Source organism: Myotis lucifugus, unplaced genomic scaffold, assembly GCF_000147115.1.
Source record: "Myotis lucifugus unplaced genomic scaffold, Myoluc2.0 scaffold_98, whole genome shotgun sequence".
NCBI classification, from domain to species: domain Eukaryota; kingdom Metazoa; phylum Chordata; class Mammalia; order Chiroptera; family Vespertilionidae; genus Myotis; species Myotis lucifugus.
In genome coordinates, this window is record NW_005871146.1 from 2,977,560 (window position 1) to 2,984,186 (window position 6,627).

Here is a 6,627-nt window from a genome sequence, read left to right on the forward strand (position 1 = left end):
TCCTGATCGCCAGCAAACGGTTCATACGCTGTGGGGGCACTGTTCAGGATTGCGAAGGGCAGCTGGATCCGAAGCTTCGCTACAACGCAAACAACGTGAGTGGGTGGCACCGGCTTCGCCATGATTTCCTCGCCTCCCTGGCTGCACAGGAGACGCTGCATTTCCCCACGGCTACGTAGCACAGCCTCTGCACCACAGAGCGCCCACGCTACAGGCAGAGCCCCCAGATGAAAGCAAGAACAGGAATGCAAAAACGCATCCTGAGAACAATTTCCAGCTAACAGTGACCAGACTCCTAGGAAAATTTTGGTAGTAAAATGTATTCATGTTTGTGTTGAGAGAAACCACACACCCACCCCTAAAAGCCAGTATCAACAACCAAAAAGTCAGTGGAAAACAGCACAGCATTACACAGCAAGATAGTGTGACCTGACTTGGTCTGGTAGGAGCAGCATGGAATGGTGTGCAGCAAACGATAACATTATTGCACTTCTGCTTAGGAAAACACTCCCAAAGGCCGAGGCAAACACAGAAATGCCTGTGCTTTCTATCCCAGCTCCTGCTCAATCCCAGGCCGCTCCCATGACAGACTCACTGACCTTACATAGTCTTTAAAAGACCCCCTTTTCCTTTTCTCTCCCACTCTACTCCCACACCCAACACAGATGAACCTAAGAACAATGATCAGAATGAAACTGCAGACTTATTGAGTGCTGACTGCATACACTATACCGAAGGATGGGGGAGAGCCGAGGCCTGGAGGTGAAGAGAAAGGCAAAATCCTCCCCCGAGCTCAGCTGTGAGAGCAGCCAGGCCAGGAAGGTCCAGGGAGGGAGTGGCCATCACAGGCCAGAGAGGGTGGCGGGGCTGAAGGGTGGGGCCAAGTTCCCATCCTTGTTACATTCTGGGCAGCAGCTCTGGCAGAATCTCTACCTGTTTGCTCAGCCTGTTGAATAAATAGAACTGTGATCATCTGTATGCATAGAGGTGAACTTTCCTTGACCCATCAACACCCTTCTGACTTAAACAAACAAACAACCTTTTTATTCAGAAAACACACAGGGTAAAACCGCACAAATCTTAAACCCACGAAACCACCACCCAGATCAAGCACCATCTAACCATGAAACAAACCAAACTGATACACTGCAGAGAAAGGCAGGGATAGAATTTCTAATTGCCTTGGATCTCTAATATGCCTTTCAAAAGTTGTTTTATTGTTGTTGAGTTTATTTTGATGGGGTCCACTCAAGCAGGATCTCGGAAGCATTCTCCTAGCAGGCACACTCATTCAGGATAGATGTTTCTACCTGTTTAGGGATCTTTCCGGGTCCCCAACATTTAAGAAATGTTGAAGAAAATATTCAGGCTTCCACCTACTGTTGCCATAAATTTGCATTCTTATGTTTAGGAACAGGGGGTGAAGCAGTTTAACTTTTATATGTAATCGGGACACTTTGTCTTGCATAACATACCACAAACTTAACTCCCTCCAACTTGTTATTCTTTGTGAGCCATTTCTTTTCCATGGTAGGACAACAGTGGTAACTGTTATTTTTAGGTCTTCAAGTTTTCCTTTTCCAACTTTGTCTTAGAATGTAAATGAACAGGATAAAAAGATAAAACTTGGTTTTCTTTTTCAGCAGTGATTTTCAACTGGTGTGCCAAGGCACACTGGTGTGCCGCAAGGATTTTTAAAATATGCAATACCTGACTACTTAGTCAGAGGCACTGGTTTCTTTTCCCTTAGATTGTCATTTAAAAGTGACAACAGTAACCAACATAACAGTAGCTATCTGGTGTGAATGAATCAAAATTATACCTATTTTTTGGGGGCAGATGGGCAAAAAATATAATTTTTGGTGTGCTACAGAATTTTAGTAATTAGTTTATGTGTGCCAAGCGATGAAAAAGATTGAAAATCATTGTTTTAAAGAAAAACAGGTCGATGGGGGCAGAGAGGGGATATATGTAATACTTTCAACAATAAAGATTAAAAAAAGAAAAGAAAAACAAAACAGCCCTGGCCGGTGTGGCTCAGTTGGTTAAGCATCCTCTCATGCACCAAAAGATCACTGGTTGGATTCCTGGTCAGGACACATGCCTGGGTTGAGGGTTCAATCCCCGGTAGGGAGCATGCAGGAGGCAGCCAAGTGATGTTTCTCACATTGATGTTTCTCTCTCTCTCTTCCCCTCCATTCTCCTCTCTTTAAAATCAATAAAAACATATTTTTTTTAAAAAAGAAAGAAAATAAAAACAAACAAAAACCCCCCGTTTGGAACATGATCCATGCAATGGAACTGAACAAACAGCTCTCTCCCAAAGCCACAGGTAATTTAAGATGCTAATGTTAACCATGTAATTATTTTCGTTGGTCAAGGATTAAGAAATGCTCAATTTTAAGCACTTCCTATCTTCTACTACACAACACAGAGAAATATTAGTTAGCATATTGATTCATGCAGTAGTCACAACTTTCTATCAGTTTCTGACACCTTTCAGGGTGTTTTAATAAATACCATGCTGACACTGCACGGTATGATGGTCAGGATATTAAGTGTAGCATCAGGAAGCAAACGCGCACCGTCTATAGCGAAATGTTACCGACCAAGGCAGGCTGCCGATGAAATCACAATGCAGGTTCTGCCAGTTATATTTCCTCAGCTTATATATTATTTTTCAAAGTCCGCCCCCCTTTTTAAAGTTAGAGGTATAAAACCAGGAAAATAGAGAACTAAGACCCCATTTTGCAATGGATCCCACAGACTGTGTTCTCCATTTCCCCACAGCACTTTCACCGTCACTACCATGCCTGGGTGACACACGATCACGCGATTTAAAAGGCCTATTCTCCTCTTTTAATGCAGTTATATTAGTTACTAATCACTCAGTAGCATAAGTGATCAAACTTCTGCCAATGTCCGATTACCTTTCCAATTGCACCTGAGTTTTTTTGGAGCATCAAGTTCAATGGCAATCCTGATTGAGGGCATTCAGAGGTGCTCTGCAGGTCACAGGAGAGCTGCACTCTATCTCCATTGTTGCCAGGACCCTGAGAAAGTCACTTCTTTATTCTATGCCTTGTTTTCTTTATTTGCAAAAAAAACCCCAACAGCGTTATCATTAAATGTCTACACCAAGCTCTCAAAGCACTAAAGAGAAGGTGTCACCTAATTACTAAGTTTTGTTGTTATGCCAAAATGTTGAAAACTCCAGGTTAGGTTCTGTAACCAGCGAAATCAAGGATTCTTGATGGCTACAACACCAGGCATTGATTACTTACGTTATTTGAACGTTTTGGCCTTAAACAGTAACTGAGTTTTAACATAAAAAGTAAACAACGGACAATCACAAAATGCTACATCTCCAGATTGAGACAAGTTGTTCCAACTTTAGAAAAAATGTGAACAGGGTTTTCATACTGTTTTTCTGTCCCTCCCACCAGGGAGAAAAGCCGGTACTGGGTGTGTGCTATTGACATCTTTGGGATAACGGGTATTTAGGGAAGTAGCAGTATCACAACCTATAGAAATGGATTTTATTCATAACCATCTTTTCTGGGGTGTGAAGAGTTAACACTAGCAAGGCTGGGACTTTGCTTTTTTACCCCCTTGAGATTCTGGCTGGATTTTTAAAAAACCATTAACCCTGTTCTCTTGGCAGAAAAGGGGACCTGGCTGTGAACTCTGCCAACAGAGCCGGCCCTGACCCTCCCCTGGGCCTGCCATTATGTAAGAAATGTAAATGCTCAGTTCATCCAAGTGGGACTTGCCCACAGAGCCTGGTTCAGCGCCAGCACCTTTTCACAAAGGGAATAACCCAGCAAGGCCTCAGGCAGCAGAGCCCAGGCCTGCTGTGGAGCTACAAACCAGTTCTCAGTAAGATTGATCCGATCCCCTCCTTGCCTTTTGAATATTTACCAAGATATGACAAACCTCTGAGGATTCCCCTAAAAATGCCCTTTACTGGCAGAGAGAACACCGCCTCCGGCCTTGGAGAAGCAGTCAAGTTAGCTGTCCACTCCGGGGTCGTGAAAGTTTGGAATTTAGTCAGCCTCTGTCAGTCACAGTCTGTGCCTACTTCCTTTGGAAAAGAGAATTGAAACTGGTTATAAGTTCCTTCTCCACTCCCATTTCAGCCTTCAGGGCTGAAACTCTGGAAAGAGCTCCAACGTGCTGCTCACTGTCCCGTCCCACAGACATACGATGGCACTTGATAAAAACTGATATGCAGGAGCCTCACTTGAAACATCTTCCTTCCCCCCCTCTTTCCAAATGTTCTGGCTTTTCTGCTTCCTTTTCTTCTCTGGCCGGGAGCAGACTAATCGTTATTTGTGGTAGCACTTTTCCACTCTTCAGAACCTGCCACTCTCGCCTCGCCTTTGGCCAGACTCTTTCCCCAGCACTGCCCCTCCGTGCCAACGTCTCCCTGAGCTTCTGCTCACTGAACCTCCTTTGAAGAGAGGCACTGACACCAGAGTGGGTTGTTTCAGGAATAAAGGGCTCACAGGGAAGTAACCACTAGAGGGTGACATAATTACACACAAGCGCATTCCTTTGGGACCAGGCAAGGCCAGAGTCAGCCAGGCATCCAGCTGTGGGCCTGGAGGCATAACATGAATTGGCAGCACAGGTACCCACAGCTCGCACCCTCACAAGATATTCTCCTACTTTCTCTTTCTCTGCACGCACGCATGCTCACAAATACTGACCTACTTTGGCTAGCAAATCAACCAGGGCCTTCCAGTGTTTCAAATGAAAGCCACAGCTCGCCATGACCCAGGACTGCTCATAGTACAGTGCATCTCCTTCACTGTTATTTGGGGGGAAAGGTTTTTATTGTTTGTTTGTTTTTGCGGTTTTTTAAGGGAATTTATCTTCCTCTTTTTTATTTTTTTCAATTACAACGGACATTCAGTATTGCTCCGGTGTGTAGCATAGTGGTTAGACATTTATATAACTTACAAAGTGATCCCCTGATAAGTCTAGTATCACTGACAACATGCATGGTTACTACAATAGTATTGACTGTATTCCCTATGTACTTTATATCCGTGACTGTTTTGTAACTGCCAGTTTGTATTTCTTAATCCTTTCACCATTTTCACGCAGCCCCCCAACCCCCTCCCATCTGGCAACCATCTGTTTGTTCTCTGTATCTATGACTTTGTTTCTGTTTTGTTTGTTCTTTTTTTTTGTTGTTTTCTAGATTCCACATATAAGTGAAACCATATGGTATTTGTCTTTCTCTGTCTTATTTATTTCACTTACCATAATACCCTCTAGGTCCACCCATGTTGTCACAAATGGTAAGATTGCATTCTTTTTTATGGCCGAGTAATATTCCATTGTATCTGTATACCACATCTTCTTGGTCCTATCATCTATTAGTGGACACGTAGGTTGTTTCCATATCTTAGCTGTTGTGAATGATGCTGCAATGAACACAGTTGGTGCATATATGTTTTTCAAATTAGTGTTTTGGTTTTCTTCAGATAAATACCCAGAAGTGGAATTGCTAGGTATATGGTAGTTTTATTTTTTAATTTTGGATGTCACTCCATACTGTTTTCCATAGTGGCAGCACCCATTTGTAATTCCACCAACAGTGTACGAGGGTTCCTTTTTCTCCACATCCTTGCCAATACTTGTTTGCTGATTTGCTGAAGATGGCCATCATGACAGGTATTAAGGTGATATCTCATTGTGGTTTTCATTTGCATTTCTCTGATGATTAGTGACCTTAAGAATCTTTTCATATGTCTATTGGCCATCTGTATTGTATGTTCTTTTTGGAGAAATGTCTATTCAGGTCCTCTGCCCATTTTCCAATGGGATTTTTATTTTTATTTTTTTGGTGTTAAGTTGTATGCGCTCTTTATATATTTTGGATATTAACCCCTTATCTGATGTATCATTGGCAAATATGTTTTCCAATTCAGTAAGTTGTCTTTTTGTTTTGTTGATGGTTTTCTTGATGTGAAAAACTTTTTAGTTTAATATAGTTCCATTTGTTAATTTTTTGTTTCCCTTGCTTGAGGAGACATTAAAAAAATAGTAATGAGAGTGATGTAAAAGAGTTTACTACCTATGTTCTCTTCTAGGAATTTTATGGTTTGGGGTCTTACATTTAAGTCTTTAGTCCATTTTGAGTTTATTCTTGTATATGGTATAAGAAAGGGACCTAGTTTGATTATTTTGCATGTATCTGTCCAGTGTTCCCAATTCCATTTATTGAAGAAACTATCTTTACTCCATTGTATATTCTTACCTTCTTTGTCATAGATTAATTGATCATATAGGCATGGGTTTATTTCTGGGCTCTCTATTCTGTTCCATTGATCTATGTGCCTGTTTTTATGCCAGTACCATGCAGTTTTTATTATGGCCTTGTAGTATAGTTTGGTATCAGGTAGCTTGATACCTCCAACTTTATTCTTCTTTCCCAAAATTACTTTGGCTATTTGGGGTCTTTTGTGGTTCCATATAAATTTTTTGATTATTTATTGTAGTTCTGTGACAAATACAGTAGGCATTTTAATAGGGATTGCATTGAATCTTTAGATTGCTTTGGGTACTATGGACATTTTAATGATGCTAATTCTTCCTATCAATGAGCATGATACA

The 6,627-nt window shown here is 41.7% G+C and overlaps 1 protein-coding gene across 1 annotated transcript in view; it reads right to left on the reverse strand.

The window, feature by feature from the left end:
• WNT5B (Wnt family member 5B) overlaps window positions 1-746 on the reverse strand; it is a 27,106-nt gene extending 26,360 nt beyond the window's left edge. The window contains exon 1 of the mRNA XM_023756684.1: window positions 733-746. The gene's annotated coding sequence lies outside the window, so the exon portion shown is untranslated. The remainder of the gene's footprint in view (window positions 1-732) is intronic.
• Window positions 747-6,627: the final 5,881 nt, after the last annotated feature.